Here is a 13,934-nt window from a genome sequence, read left to right as displayed (position 1 = left end):
AAAGGGGAGAGAGTCAGCACAACTGGTCAAATAATTCTGAAATCATTATTGATAAGAGGAAGGTTAATTAAAACAATTCTAGGGTGCCACCTTATACCTATCAGAATGACAAATGTTGGAAGGAATGAGGGAACACAGGTGCACTAACAAAATTGTGAAATTGTGAACTGGTTCAATCATTCTGGAGAACAATTTGGAACCATGCTCAAAGGATTACCAAACTATGCATACACTTTAATCCAGCAATAACATTACTATGACTAGAGCCCCCCAAAATCAAAGAAAATGGAAAAGGATCGATATCATTAAAATATTTTAGCACCCCTTTATTTGGTGGCAAAGAATTGGAAATTTAGGGAATCCTCATCAATTGGGGAATAGCTAAATAATTTGTGGTATATAATTATTATGCACTGTTATTAGAAATGATGGGGTGTTCAGAAAAAAGGCAAAAACAATATGAATTAATGCAAAGTGAAGTGAGAAGAACCAGGCAATAATTGTGTAAAGTAACCACAATATTTTAATGATAATAAACTGTGAAAGCCTTGGCTACTCTGATCAATACAATGATCTAAGGCAATTTCAAAAGACTCATAATGAAAAAGATACTATCTACCTCCAGAGAGAGGACTGATGAAATCTCAGTGGAAGTGGAAGTATAATTTTCCTGTTTTGTTTTTGTTTTGCTTTTTTTGGTGATAAGGCCAATATGGACATGTTTTACATGTTTTAACATGTGTAATTGTTATTATTTGTTTGTCTTCTCAGGTGGTGGGGGAGTATTGGCATGTAGGGAGAACATTTGGAACTTAAAATTTAAAAGAAAAAAGGTATAAATAAAAAACTAAATTGATGTATTTATTTTTAAAAGCTAGTTTTAAATTTTATTTTTTAGTTTATGGAATAAAACAAGCATTTCCATAAGATAGTACAATAAAAACATACTTGTACATTAAACTGCAAATACGCTATGCACAACTTTCTATTCCTTTCAAATATGCAACAAAATTATCACTTAATTATTTTTCTTCCCTCCCCCTCACTCCTCACCCTAAAGACAGCTGCTATTAGATGCAAATAGGTATGTGTGTGTATATGTTTGTGTGCTTGTGTGTGTGTGTAATTATTCTATACAAACTTCTATTTTTCAGTCTTTCTCTGGATGCATATGGTATTTTTCCAAATGAATTTTATTTTTTCTAATTTACATTCAAAGTTATAATTACTATTTGCAAATTTTCCTATATCCTTCTCAACCTCCTTTTTCACCCTATCCCTGTTACTTTATCTTCTTTCTTTACCTTCTTATTTCTTACTGTAGCCACCTATCTAAAAGCTTTTCCATTAAAAGAAAATCAAAAGAAAATAATAGTATTGGAATCACAAAAAAAAAAAGTTTTTGAGACCCAGATCTGTCTGTTACAAGCCCAGCAACCTAAGAAAAGTCTGCTATTTGGCTGTCAGTTTTCTGAATCACGAAGTAATGATACTAATTCTTGTCCCACTGATCTCAAGCTTTATTTGGAGAATCGTGAGATGATGCATACATAAGTGTTTTGTAAATTGTAAAGTAATATATAAATGTCCTCATATACTAATAATTCTATTAATGATACTTTTCAGGCATTTCCCAGGTTCAAGATTTCTAAATACTTTAGATGGTCCAAAATGGGCAGCATTTAAAAAAATTAATGCAATACTTCCTTATATATTGGACCACATAGAAATCTTGAACACAATCTACTGGTACTTGACTTTGCCCCTTTTCTGTGGGCTCAAATAGTAAATCCCTAGGGCACCAGTCTAATGCTAATGAGGAATGAAGTTATTCATGACTTCTTTTTTCTGAACACAACTCAACCACACTTGAAAATGTTGAGAGCAACTCTATATTTAACACCCTTTGTAAAAAAATTTAATTGTGTTAGAAAGTAATCATGAATAATTCAGTTACAAATGCTCATAACAGTTTAAATTCTGAATCTCTCCAAGATTTATTTTAGAACTTTTGGATGTTTCCACTTAGGGAAGATAGTTTGAGATTATCAAAGCAATTGCAGAAAATTGTGCTCTTGGTCCACTGATGCATGAGTTGAAAGGAGCAAATTTTAGCGGAACAAATGCTTAATAAGGGACAGTTGACCTGGAAAACTTTATGCCTTTGGCCAAGGAGGAGAGGAGGAAGATTTGGGAATCACCTCCTTAGAGGTGATAATACTGGCCATAAGAATATATGATATCACTAAGTGAGTGAAGGTGGAGAGAGGTCTAGGAATGAGTGTTGGCGTATGGGGGAAACAAAGCTCAAGAATAAGAGTCTTTTGCAGAAAGGAACTAGGTGAGACACTGATTGTGTGTTGTATGCTAGGTGATTACCTGAACAAACAAACCAACTTTCTTTATTTTTTAAAAGAAAATATTTACTTTGAACTTATGAAATAAAACAAATATTTCCATAACATAGTAGAATTATGATGATGATAGCAAAGTTTACATATCAAATTACAAATCCATTATGCACAACTTGCTATTCCTTTCACATATATGAAAAATTTATCATGTGACTTTATTTTTTGTTGTTTTTTTCTTCCCTTCCCTGACCCTTCACCATAGGGTCACATGATAAATTGGCTGCCATTAGACACAAATATATGTATGCATGTGTATGTAAAATGATTTGATACATACTTCTATCTCACTTCTTTCTCTAGATGCAGATAACATCTTCTTTCATAGATTTTTTTTTTGTATTTAATTTGGGTATTTATGATACTCAAAATCACTTAGTCCCTCAAAGTTGTTCTTAATGAAATAGTGTTGCTACTGCTAGGTTTATATTCCAAAGACATTCCAAAAGAGAAAAAAGACCTATTTTTACAAAAATATTTATAGCAACTCTTTTTGTGGTGGCTAAGAATTGGAAATCAAAGGAATGCCCATCAGTTGGGCAATGGTTAAACAAGCTGTGGCATATAAGTATAAGGGAATGTTATCGTGCTAAAAGAAATGACAAGCAGGATGATTTCAGAAAGGCCTGAAAAGACTTATGTGAACAGATTCATAGTGAAGTGAGCAGAACCAGGAGAACATTATGCAGAAATGACAGCAATTTTATTTGATGAAGAATTTTGAATGACAACTATTCTCAGCAATACAATGGATCAAGATAATCCCAAAGGACTAATGATGAAGCATACTATCTACCTCCAAAGAAAGAACTGATATTGATTGAACACAGACTGAAGCATGCTATTTTTCACTTTCTTTCATGTTTTTTTAAAAATTGTATGTGTTTTTTATACAAAATAACTAATATGGTAATGTTTTACATAATTGAAAATTTATAACCTATATCTAATTGCTTACTGCCTCAGGGAGGAGTGACAGGAAGGGAGAAGGAAGGGATAGAATTTGGAACTTAAAACTTTAAATAAAAACGTTTATTTAAAAATATTGTTGCTACTGTATAGAATGTTCTCTTGGTTCTATTAATTTTGTTCTTCATTATTTCATGCAAGTCTATACAGGTTTTTCTAAGGTCATCAAGCTCATCATTTCTTATAGCACAGTAGTATTCCATCAAAATCATATGCCCACACTTGTTCATTCCACAATTGACAGGCATTCCTGCCATTTCCAGTTAGTTGCCACAACAATGAGAACTCCAATAAATATTTTAGAACATATGAGTTCTTTCTCCTTAATGTCTTTGAAAACAAACCTACTAGTGAGATTGCTGGGTCAAAGGGCATAGGCAATTTAACAACTCAATCTTAATTTCAGATTGCTCTCCAAAATGGTTGGATCAATTCAAAATTCCACCAACAATGAATCAGTGTCACTGTTTTTTCCCCATCCCCTCCAACATTTGTCACTTTCTTCTTTAATCATTTTGCTCAATTTTATAGGTGTAAAATGATATCACGAGGTTGTTTTAATTTGTATTTCTCTAACCAACAGTGATTTAGAGAATTTCTTCATATGGCTGTAAATTGTTTTGATATCTTCATCAGAAAACTTCCTGTTCATCCTTTGACCATTCATCAATTGGGGTGTGACTCATGTTATTATAGATTTGACAAAGTGCTTTATATATTTGAGATATGAAACCTTTATCTAAGAAACTATCCATAAAATATTTTCTCCAATTTTCTGATTTCCTACTGATCTTGGTTATATTTGTTTTATTTTTACAACACCTTTTTTTTTTTTTTTTTTTTTTTTATTGAGGCAATTGGGGTTAAGTGACTTGCCCAGGGTCACACAGCTAGTAAGTGTTATGTGTCTGAGGCCGGATTTGAACTCAGGTACTCCTGACTCCAGGGCTGGTGCTCTATCCACTGCGCCACCTAGCTGCCCCTACAACACCTTTTTAATTTAATCACACACTGTTCTCTCTTTTGTTTATTCATAATTTGTTCACCTAGCCATAATTCTAATAGGTAATATATTCCATGTTCTTCAAATTTTTTTTGTAATCCCTCTCTTTATATCTAGAACATGTATCCATTTTGATCTTATCTTGGTGAATGGTTTAAGATATTGGTTTATGCTCAATTTTTGCCTGATTGCTTTCCAGTTTTCCCAACAATTTTTACCCAATAGTGAATTCTTATCCCCAAAACTTGTCTTTATACTTGTCAGTTACAACATTACTATTTTCATTTCTGCTATAAATTGTACATGTACTCTGTTCCAGTATTCTACCTTTTTATTTCTTAGCCAGTAATTGATAGTTTTCATAATTATTGCCTTATAATATAGTTTAAGTTCTGGTACTGTTAAACCTTCTACCTTTACATTTTTTCATTAGTTCCTTTGATATTATTGAACCATTGTTCTTAGAAATGAATTTTGATATTACCTTTTTCTAATTCAGTAAAATAATTTTAAAAATTTAATTGAGATTACATTGAATATATAAATTAGTTTGGTGAAATTGACATTTTTATTATATTGTCCCTGCCTACTTGTGAGCTATTAACATTTCTCCAATTATTTAGCTCTGATTTTATCTGTGTAAAACTTTTTTTGTTCATATTTGTTCATATAACTCCTGGATTTGTTTTAACAGGTATATTGTGAGGTATGTTATAGTTTAGAGTTATTTTAAATTGGTGATCTTACTATCTCTTCTTGCAGCATCTTGTGTGTGATATATAGAACTGCTGATGATTTATGCAGATTTACTTTATATCCTGTTCCTTTGCTAAAATTGTTAGTTGTTTCAACTTTGTAAATTTTCTTTGGGATTTTCCAAGCACACCATCATATCATCTGCAAAAAGAGATAGTTTTATTACTCCTTTTCCTATTCTGATTTGTTCCATTTCTTTTTCTTCTCTTATTATTATTGCTAGGGTTTCTAATGAAATATTGATCAATATTGGTGACAGTTGGCATCCTTACTGATCAGGGTCCTAGCTTATCCCGTTACAAATAATGCTCGATGATGATTTTAGGTAAATGCTTTTTACCAATTTAGGAAAAACCCATTTCTACCATTACTTTCAAAGTTTTTTTCTTTTTTTAAATATAAATTAGTTTTGTACTTTATCAAAAGCTTTTTCTGTATCTATTGATATAATTACATGATAAAAACCTTTTACTATTGCTAAAATCAATTGTGTTGATAGTTTTCCTTATGTCAAACCATCCCTGAATTCTTGGTATAAAGCACACTTGTCCATAATGTATAATCATTATAATATAGTGTTGTAATATTTTAGTTAGTATGTTATTTAGGATTTTTGCATCCATATTCATCAATGAAATAAGTCTATACATTTTTCTCTCTTTTTAATCTTCCTTCTTAAGGTATGAGTATCATGTTTGTTTCATAAAAGGAGTTTGGTAGTACCCCTTCTTTGCTTATTATTCGAAATAATTTAATATTGGAATCAGTTGATATTTAAATGTTTGATAGAATTCACTTGTAAGTATAAATGGTGCTTGTGCATTTTTCATAGTTAGCTCACTTATGTCCAGTTCAATTTCTTTTTCTAAAATATGTCTATTTAAAAAGTAAAAATAAAATAAAATAAAATAGACCTATTTAGATATCCTATTTGCTCTTCTGCTAATCTAGGCAATTTACATTTTATGTATCCATCCCATTTGCTTTTAAAGTTATAATTACTGTTTGTGAATTTCCCTCCATCCTATTTTTGTTTACTATTGTACTTCTTAGCCTCTCTTTACCCTATCTTTATTACCTTATTCTCTCCCCTTGGACTGCTAGGTGGTGAAGTAGATAGAGCAGTGGATCTGAAGTTGGGAGGACCTGAGTTCAAATCCCACCTCAGACACTTACTAGCTGTGTGACCGTGGGCATTCAACATCTGTGGCCATCTCTAGTCATCTGGAGATCTAGATCTTTATTTTTATATCTATCTATCTATATCCATCCAGATGACTCTGGAGGAGAGAGTGAGGTTGTTGACTTTGCATAACCTTCACTTGCTTAAGTCCAATTCACTGAAAGCCATGACATCACCCTGATGTTATGGTCCTCTTTGAGGATGGACAAAAAATATCCTCTTCTCTATCCTCCTATTTTTTATTCTACCCACCCTTCTAAATCCCTCCCTTATCCTCCCCTCCTCCTAAATCTTAATTTACAGAACCTTCTAAAAATTTCTCCATTATCCTGTCTCCAAGTCCTTTTATTTTTTAAAAGAATTTAGTAGATTTTTATGACCTTTTAGATATATATGTCATTTCCTCTTTAATCCAGAGAGCAAAATTCCAGCACTACCAACCCTCTTCTCTACCTGTTTTCTCTGTATCAGTTCTTCCTGTCACATACCATTTGTATGTGGTAATTGGTCCTTTTTACTTTTTCCTACCCAATTTTGTTTTTAGAATCACACCATCATATTCAACTCAGCCCTGACCTTTCTTTCAACCAACCCAAGTAATGACGACAGTAATAGGTAAATGCTGTGATTTTTATGAGTACCTCATATTTTGTTATTAAAGATTTCCTTATTATTTTCCATTGAGTTCTGAGTTTGTTTGTTTTTGTTTGTTTGTTTGTTTTTTGTTTGTTCATTTGTTTTTGGTCACAAAAACCTGAAAATCTTTCTGTTAATTGAATTTCCATTTTTTTCCCCATTCACGATCATATTCAACTTTTCTGGGTAAGTTATTTTTGGTTACAACCCCTGCTTGTTTACTCTTCTAAATATAATGTTCCAAGACCTATGGTCTTTTTTTTTTTTTCCGGGGCAATGAGGGTTAAGTGACTTGCCCAGGGCCACTCAGCTAGTAAGTGTCAAGTGTCTGATGTCAGATTTGAACTCAGGTCCTCCTGAATCCAAGTCCAGTGCTTTATCCACTGTGCCACCTAGCTGTCCCACTATGGTCTTTTAATGTAGATATTTCTGGGTCTTGTGAAATTCTAATTGTATCTCTGCCATATTTAATTTTTTTTTCTTGTTGCTTGCAAAAATTTCTTCTTAACCTGGGAGTTTTAAAACTTGGCTATAACATTTCTGCAGGTTTCCATCCTAGGGCCATATTTAGGTGGAGATTAGTTGGTTTTTTCCTATTTCTACTCTACCCTCTTGTTCTAGAATTTCAGGGCAATTTTCCTTAATCATTTCTTTTAATATTGTATCCAGTTTATTTTTATTTTTGATCATAGCTTTCAGGTAGTACAACAATTCTCATATTGTCTCCTTGATTTGTCCTCCAGATCAGTTATTTTTCTACTGGAATGTTTCTGATTCTCTTCTTTTGATTTCATTTTATTATTTCTTGGTGTCTTATAACACCAAGCTTGGGCCTCAGAACAGAAAACCTGAGCTTCCCCTCAGCTCCCCCCTCCCAATTCGAGGGAAGAGGCCTTAGGATGCTGTTTACATTGATTATATATATATACACACACACATAAAATCAATATTTTATGTGTATAGTATTGATTATACACATCTAGTTTTCCCTATGAGCAAATAACTTGGTGTTGCCTTAGGATGCTGTCCCATGAGGGGTGATAGATTTCAGCACTCTTAAGGAGTACAGTGCTAGAGAGTTTGCTTCTTCAGAGAAAGGAGGAAAATAGGGTCATGTGTGAGAAGGTAGCATCTAGGGAGAAGTACTCTCTTTGTTAACTTCCTATTTTAAGTCAATATTTTTAATAACTTCATGCTAAACCAGGTGGTCTTTATATGCTGAAGGAACACAGGTAGTTCAACAATTCAATGCAATAATTGCTAAGTGATTGCTACATGTGTTGAATTGCACCAGGCACTGGAAATTCAGAGACAAAAATAAAGCAGTTTCTGCTCTCAAAGACCTTACATTCTGTTTACAATATTTAACTTTGTGGACAATGAGGGTTGTAACCATGAAGTTCTGATTAAAGAAAGAAAAAAAAAAGGAAGAAGAAACTTGGGAGATTAAAGGAAGAAAAAATTGAGAGAATGGGGACAAACTGTGTCTATTTTGAGGGGACACCATCATACAAGATAAGAAATAAATCCCAAATTGTCTTGAGAACTTCAGACTACAAGTCATTCTTCCATAAAGCAGATATATTTCTTAAATATTTCCTTCTCACTTTCCAAAAATCCTTTTTTAAGCTTTTATTATATTATTTCATAAATCAGGTCAGCAAAAGATTCAAGTCAGAAATCCTATGTCTTTCATTTTTTGATGTTTAGAGTGAGCAAAAAATCAAATGTATTCAAATTGTTTCTATCACTGATAGTCTTTTATAAATAGTATCTATTGATCAATGTTACTTCAGAGGGAAAATTATAGTTGGAAAAAATGTCAGAGAACTCACCTAAGACAACATAATGGCCTGATTTTCTCAGGCTGTAGAGTTAACTTTCTAGTTTGTTTTTCTCTTTCATTCAATTATAAATCCATTTATTAAATAATTGATCTACTTTAACTTGTTTAATCTCTGAAAGGATACACAGTATTAAACTCCTGTGTGAAAGTCATTTGTACTTAGAGATCATATTTCTATACCACACTGGGTTGTTATAAGCAAAGTGTTTTATAAACTCCTAAGTGCTATATAGAATTACAGACCCCACAGTTGTAAAGGACTTTAAAAGTAATCCAGTCCAACCCACAGTGAAAGTATAAAGAATGTATATTTGTATAGAATTTTAAGCTATGCAAAGCACTTTACTAAATTATTTTATTTGATACAAAGTTTGGAATTTAGCATGGGTCTAACCGATAGAGTCCTGGGATTGAATTCAAGAAGATTCAAGTTCCTTAGTTCAAATCTGCCAACTTACTTAATTCTCTTTGCCTCAGTTTCTCATCTGTAATGAACTGGAGAAGGAAATGGCAACCCACTATAGTATCTTTGCCAACAAAACCTGAAATGGATTCATGAAAAGTCAGACAAGACTGAAACAACTAAACAACAACAATAGTTAGAATTAGGCATAAAGACATTAAGTGATTTGTCAAGGTTCATATAACTAGCATATCCCCAAGTTTAATGTAAACTACAATGTGAATTCAAAAGTTTCCTTTGCTTCAAGAAAGGATAATGTAAACAACTTGTCTATACTTTCTCTCCACCCACTTACAGAATCTCAGAATTGAAAGAGACCTCAGCGACTTTTAATCTAACCTACACCTGAACAAAATTCTCAGCTCAAGAGGTGTTATTCACCCATTGCATGTATACCTTCATAAAAGGGGAACCTATTACTTCCCTTACTTCATAAATCCATTATAATTTGGCTTGAAGGTCACTCTTTTTTTCCATACTAGTATTTTATTTAAGGTCACTCTTAATTGCCAAATTCTTTTATATTTTTCCAGTCTTCATTTTCCTGACTTCTCTGTATTATTAAGTATTGTTGACCATTGTTCTTTTCTAGAACTTTCTCATTCCTTGGATTCCTTAAGATAGTATTAACCTAATTTGAATGTTATCTACATAACCATTCTTTGTGATTTCCCTTACTGGTTCTTCTTCCTCCTCCCACTCCCAAATAGGAGCACAACCTAGGATTTCAACTTCAGGCCTTTTCAACTCTTTCTCTATTCTGTCCACTAACCTAGTCAATTGTTCAGTGCCAGGTACATACTGCTCCTAAATTAGTTGTAATTTCATGAGACAATCATCAAAGTAGATGGAAAATATATACTTCTTTTATTAGATAACAGAAAGGATATACATATAAATATACTGGTGAACATAGCTCTATATGTTCCCCAATTCCTCACAAAAGATGAACCCAGGTTAGTAGGGATGGAAACCCACATGGGAGTAAGGAATCCTTCACATCCAAATAACCATACATTCTTTTCAATATTGGCTTCTGTAGGGTCTGTCATTTCAGCAAAGATAGATCTTAGCATTTTTAGCCAATCAGTGAAGTGGTCAGAATTCTGTCACCTAATTTGGAAAAATGATTGGGCCATGTGTCAATACATAGATAATTTCTTAAGCTTGTGCCTTTTTCCAGGTACCACTAAAGATATAAATATAACAAAAAATACTGTTCTTGACCTCGAGTATCTTATATTCTAATGGGAGAGTGGGGCAGTTGAATATGGCAGTATGATTTGGAGATGATGGAAAGAAAGTGAAGTGGATATATGGTTCTAGGCAGGATAAATCCAGAGATTACCTATCAGAGCCAAGGGTGATTTGTGGTATGGCATCAGAGTTTCCCTGGGGAAGAGGTTGAGATGATGGGTAGAGTAGAAGTAGCATAATTTGGAACTGCTGGCCAGGAAGAGAAGTTTTTTTTCCTAGTGAGATTAAATGGAACCAACAATAATGATCTAGTATGGAGGTAACTATATCATTGTTCTGGGCCTTTATGATTGCACATGTGTCTTGAATGTCCAACCATGTGGACTAGTCAGTTTCTTATGGTACTTAATAGCCATTCGATGAATAAATGAACTAATGAATGGATGAACAATTTAGTTGCGGGTCTATTGGGTGTTAGGAATGAAACAAAAATGACTTAGCTATCTATACCTTGGTGTAAGAAATACAGGAGGGGGGAAAGTTGCAGGGAAATTGGGAAAGAGAGGAGGCAAAGAACATAGAAGAAGAAAAAAGGAGAAAGAGGAAGAGGAAGGAAGAAATGAGAAAAAGAAGCAAGAAGAAGAAGGAAAAAGAAGAAAGAAGAAACAGTCTAAAATCCCAAATTTGGGAGATACACACATGGTTTTATCCAGGAACAGGAAGAGAGATGCCTAGAAACAAAGAAACAGATACCATGGAACAGGACAAACGATGCACATTAAAGGATAAATTGGAATGGCAGCAACTCCTGAATAAAAGTAGTCTTGAGGGGGCTGGGAATGGAAACAAAAAAGTAAACTGTAGGCTGAGTCCAAGCAATATGGCTCAGGAAATAGCTACCTTGCAGGTGGATGTGGTCTAAAGGCAGTAATCAAAAACTAAATTGGAGAATGGAATGGAGAAAGAACCAGTTAAATTCAGTGCTTGAAGCTAAAGTAAAAGAAACTAGGGGAACTAGTTCTAAAACCATCCACTGACATCCTACTCGTATGACTTGGAAAATGGAGCCCACTGGATTCTCATGGATTATTCCAACAGAGGTGAGGTTCTGTCAAGTCCTTCAAGTTTGGGAGTGGGGAACTTTTCATGGGGACATAGCAATCTGTTGTCTGATGATTAATTTAGCTTTGTAGGCAAAAGCTCCTCAATAGAAGGTTGGTCATGAGGTGATACTTATTTTTAGCCATAGCTATGCATTAATACAATTCCCTAGGACATGGAAGATTTGTGCATCATTGTTGGAGGCAGTATCCACACTAATGAAATCAAGATAGCTTGCATAAGATCTCTTTTCTTATCAAGCCACAGCTTTCTTCCCTCAGCAGAATATCTGGATTCTTTCTTTACTGATAATCAAGGCCTTCTATAGTGAGCCCTATTTCTACCCACACTACCCCTATCTACATTTCAAAATCCTGCTGAATCATTTTCCATTCTCTCCTTTTTTTTTGGTACAATATCTGAGAAAGGAGACCCTTTTTCTTGCCAAGGTGAGGAGATCCTTATCCTTTGGTCCCAATATTCATTATCTCCTCAGAGAACTTGCCACTTTGATCATTTCCTCTCTCTAATCTTCAATCTCTTTATCTGCTGGCATATTTCCTGCTATCCAGGTGTCTCCTATCCTTAAAAACCTTTCACTTAATTCTGCCAAACCCTCAAGTTATCATCTGATATCACTCTCCTCCCTTCACAGTTAAACTTTTAGAAAAAAAAATTATCTAGAATTCTTGCCTCTACTTCTTCACTTCCCAGTTACTTCTTCTTCTTCTTCTTTTTTTTTTTTTTTTTTTGGTGAGGCAATTGGGGCTAAGTGACTTGCCCAGGGTCACACAGCTAGTAAGTGTTAAGTGTCTGAGGTCGGATTTGAACTCAGTTCCTCCTGACTCCAGGGCTGGTGCTCTATCCACTGCACCACCTAGCTGTCCCCCCCAGTTACTTCTTAGTCCCTTGCAATCTGACTTTCTGATCAAACCACTTTAACAATAAACTCTTCTCGCTAAGGCTGCGAATGAATTACCTTTCACTCTCCACTTCCCTCTCCTCTCCCTCCCTTCTTCTTCCTCTTCCATTTTATTCAAATGTTTGGTAAACATGAAAAGCCAAACCATACAATCAATCAATCAATCAACAAACATTTAATAAGTGATTACTATGTGCTATTCCTATAAAGACAAAGAATGAAACAATCACTGTTCTTGAGGAGCTAATATACTGTGGGTATTGTCTATAAATTTATGCATTTCTCTCCCATATTAGAATGTAAACTCATTGAAAGATGGGATTCTTTCATTCTTTGCATTTCCAGTACTTTCTTATCTATCTAGCTATCTTATATCATTGTATCACATATATGCATTCCAGAAAATGTCATGTAGGAATGTTCATTTTCATTCAATAAACATACTAAGTACCTATCATGTGCCTTTGGGGATACAAAGAAAAAAACAAAATAATCCCTGTCCTCAAGGAGCTTACATTCCAAAATATGATCCAAAATATCACAGATGTTATTTGCCTACTGTTAAAGCATCATAAAATTTAGGACATTTTGCCTTTTTTACATTATAAGACTGCTTAATAAACACATGTACACATGCACAGGAATATGCACATATGCATACACACGTACACATGCATACACACATACACACATGCACACACATACACATACACATACACATATGCATACGCATCATGGGGAGAAGTAGTTTAGCAATTTTAATTGATAAAATGAAAATATGGTGGCATAAAAATTTGGAGGATTTATTGCTGATTTGAAGTTTGCCTAATTTTAACTTTAACTTTAAATATTCTTTCTCCAAAAGATATAATAGACACTAATGCTCAGAGTCATTTAATATTGACCAGTTCAGTAAGGCTTTCATTCCCTTGGAAGTAAATATTTATACAACTCAAGAACATTTGTAACAAACATAATTGAAAAATAAAAATGGATCTTTAAAGTTTTAAGTGAGAGTTTAATGCTGTAAACACACATGTTCGAATTGGGGAGCATGCACACACACACACACACACACACACACACACACACATACACACACACCACCACAGATCACCACCACCACCACCACCACCACAACAAGTTTACCCAATGGCAGATCCTACTAAAATGCTAAAAATGAAAAATAAGTACAATTGCTACAAAAGTTATTTCAGCTGAACTCCTTAACCATGGACAAGGTATATAACTCCAGGGGTTCTCTCAATGTTTCCTCATTTGTAAAATGAGAGCAACAATAGCTGTAATACATTTTAGAAAGGATTGTTGGGAGGCGCAGATGAGAAGATGTGTGTAAAGTGCTTTGTGAACTTTAAAGCTCCATGTAAATGCCAGCTAATGGCACCAGCGCCATCAGTTTCATCAGCATCATTAGCATCAAATAAAA

This window comes from Dromiciops gliroides, chromosome 6 (assembly GCF_019393635.1).
Source record: "Dromiciops gliroides isolate mDroGli1 chromosome 6, mDroGli1.pri, whole genome shotgun sequence".
NCBI classification, from domain to species: domain Eukaryota; kingdom Metazoa; phylum Chordata; class Mammalia; order Microbiotheria; family Microbiotheriidae; genus Dromiciops; species Dromiciops gliroides.
The sequence above is the reverse complement of the archived record's forward strand: the minus strand, read 5'-3'. Positions refer to the sequence as shown.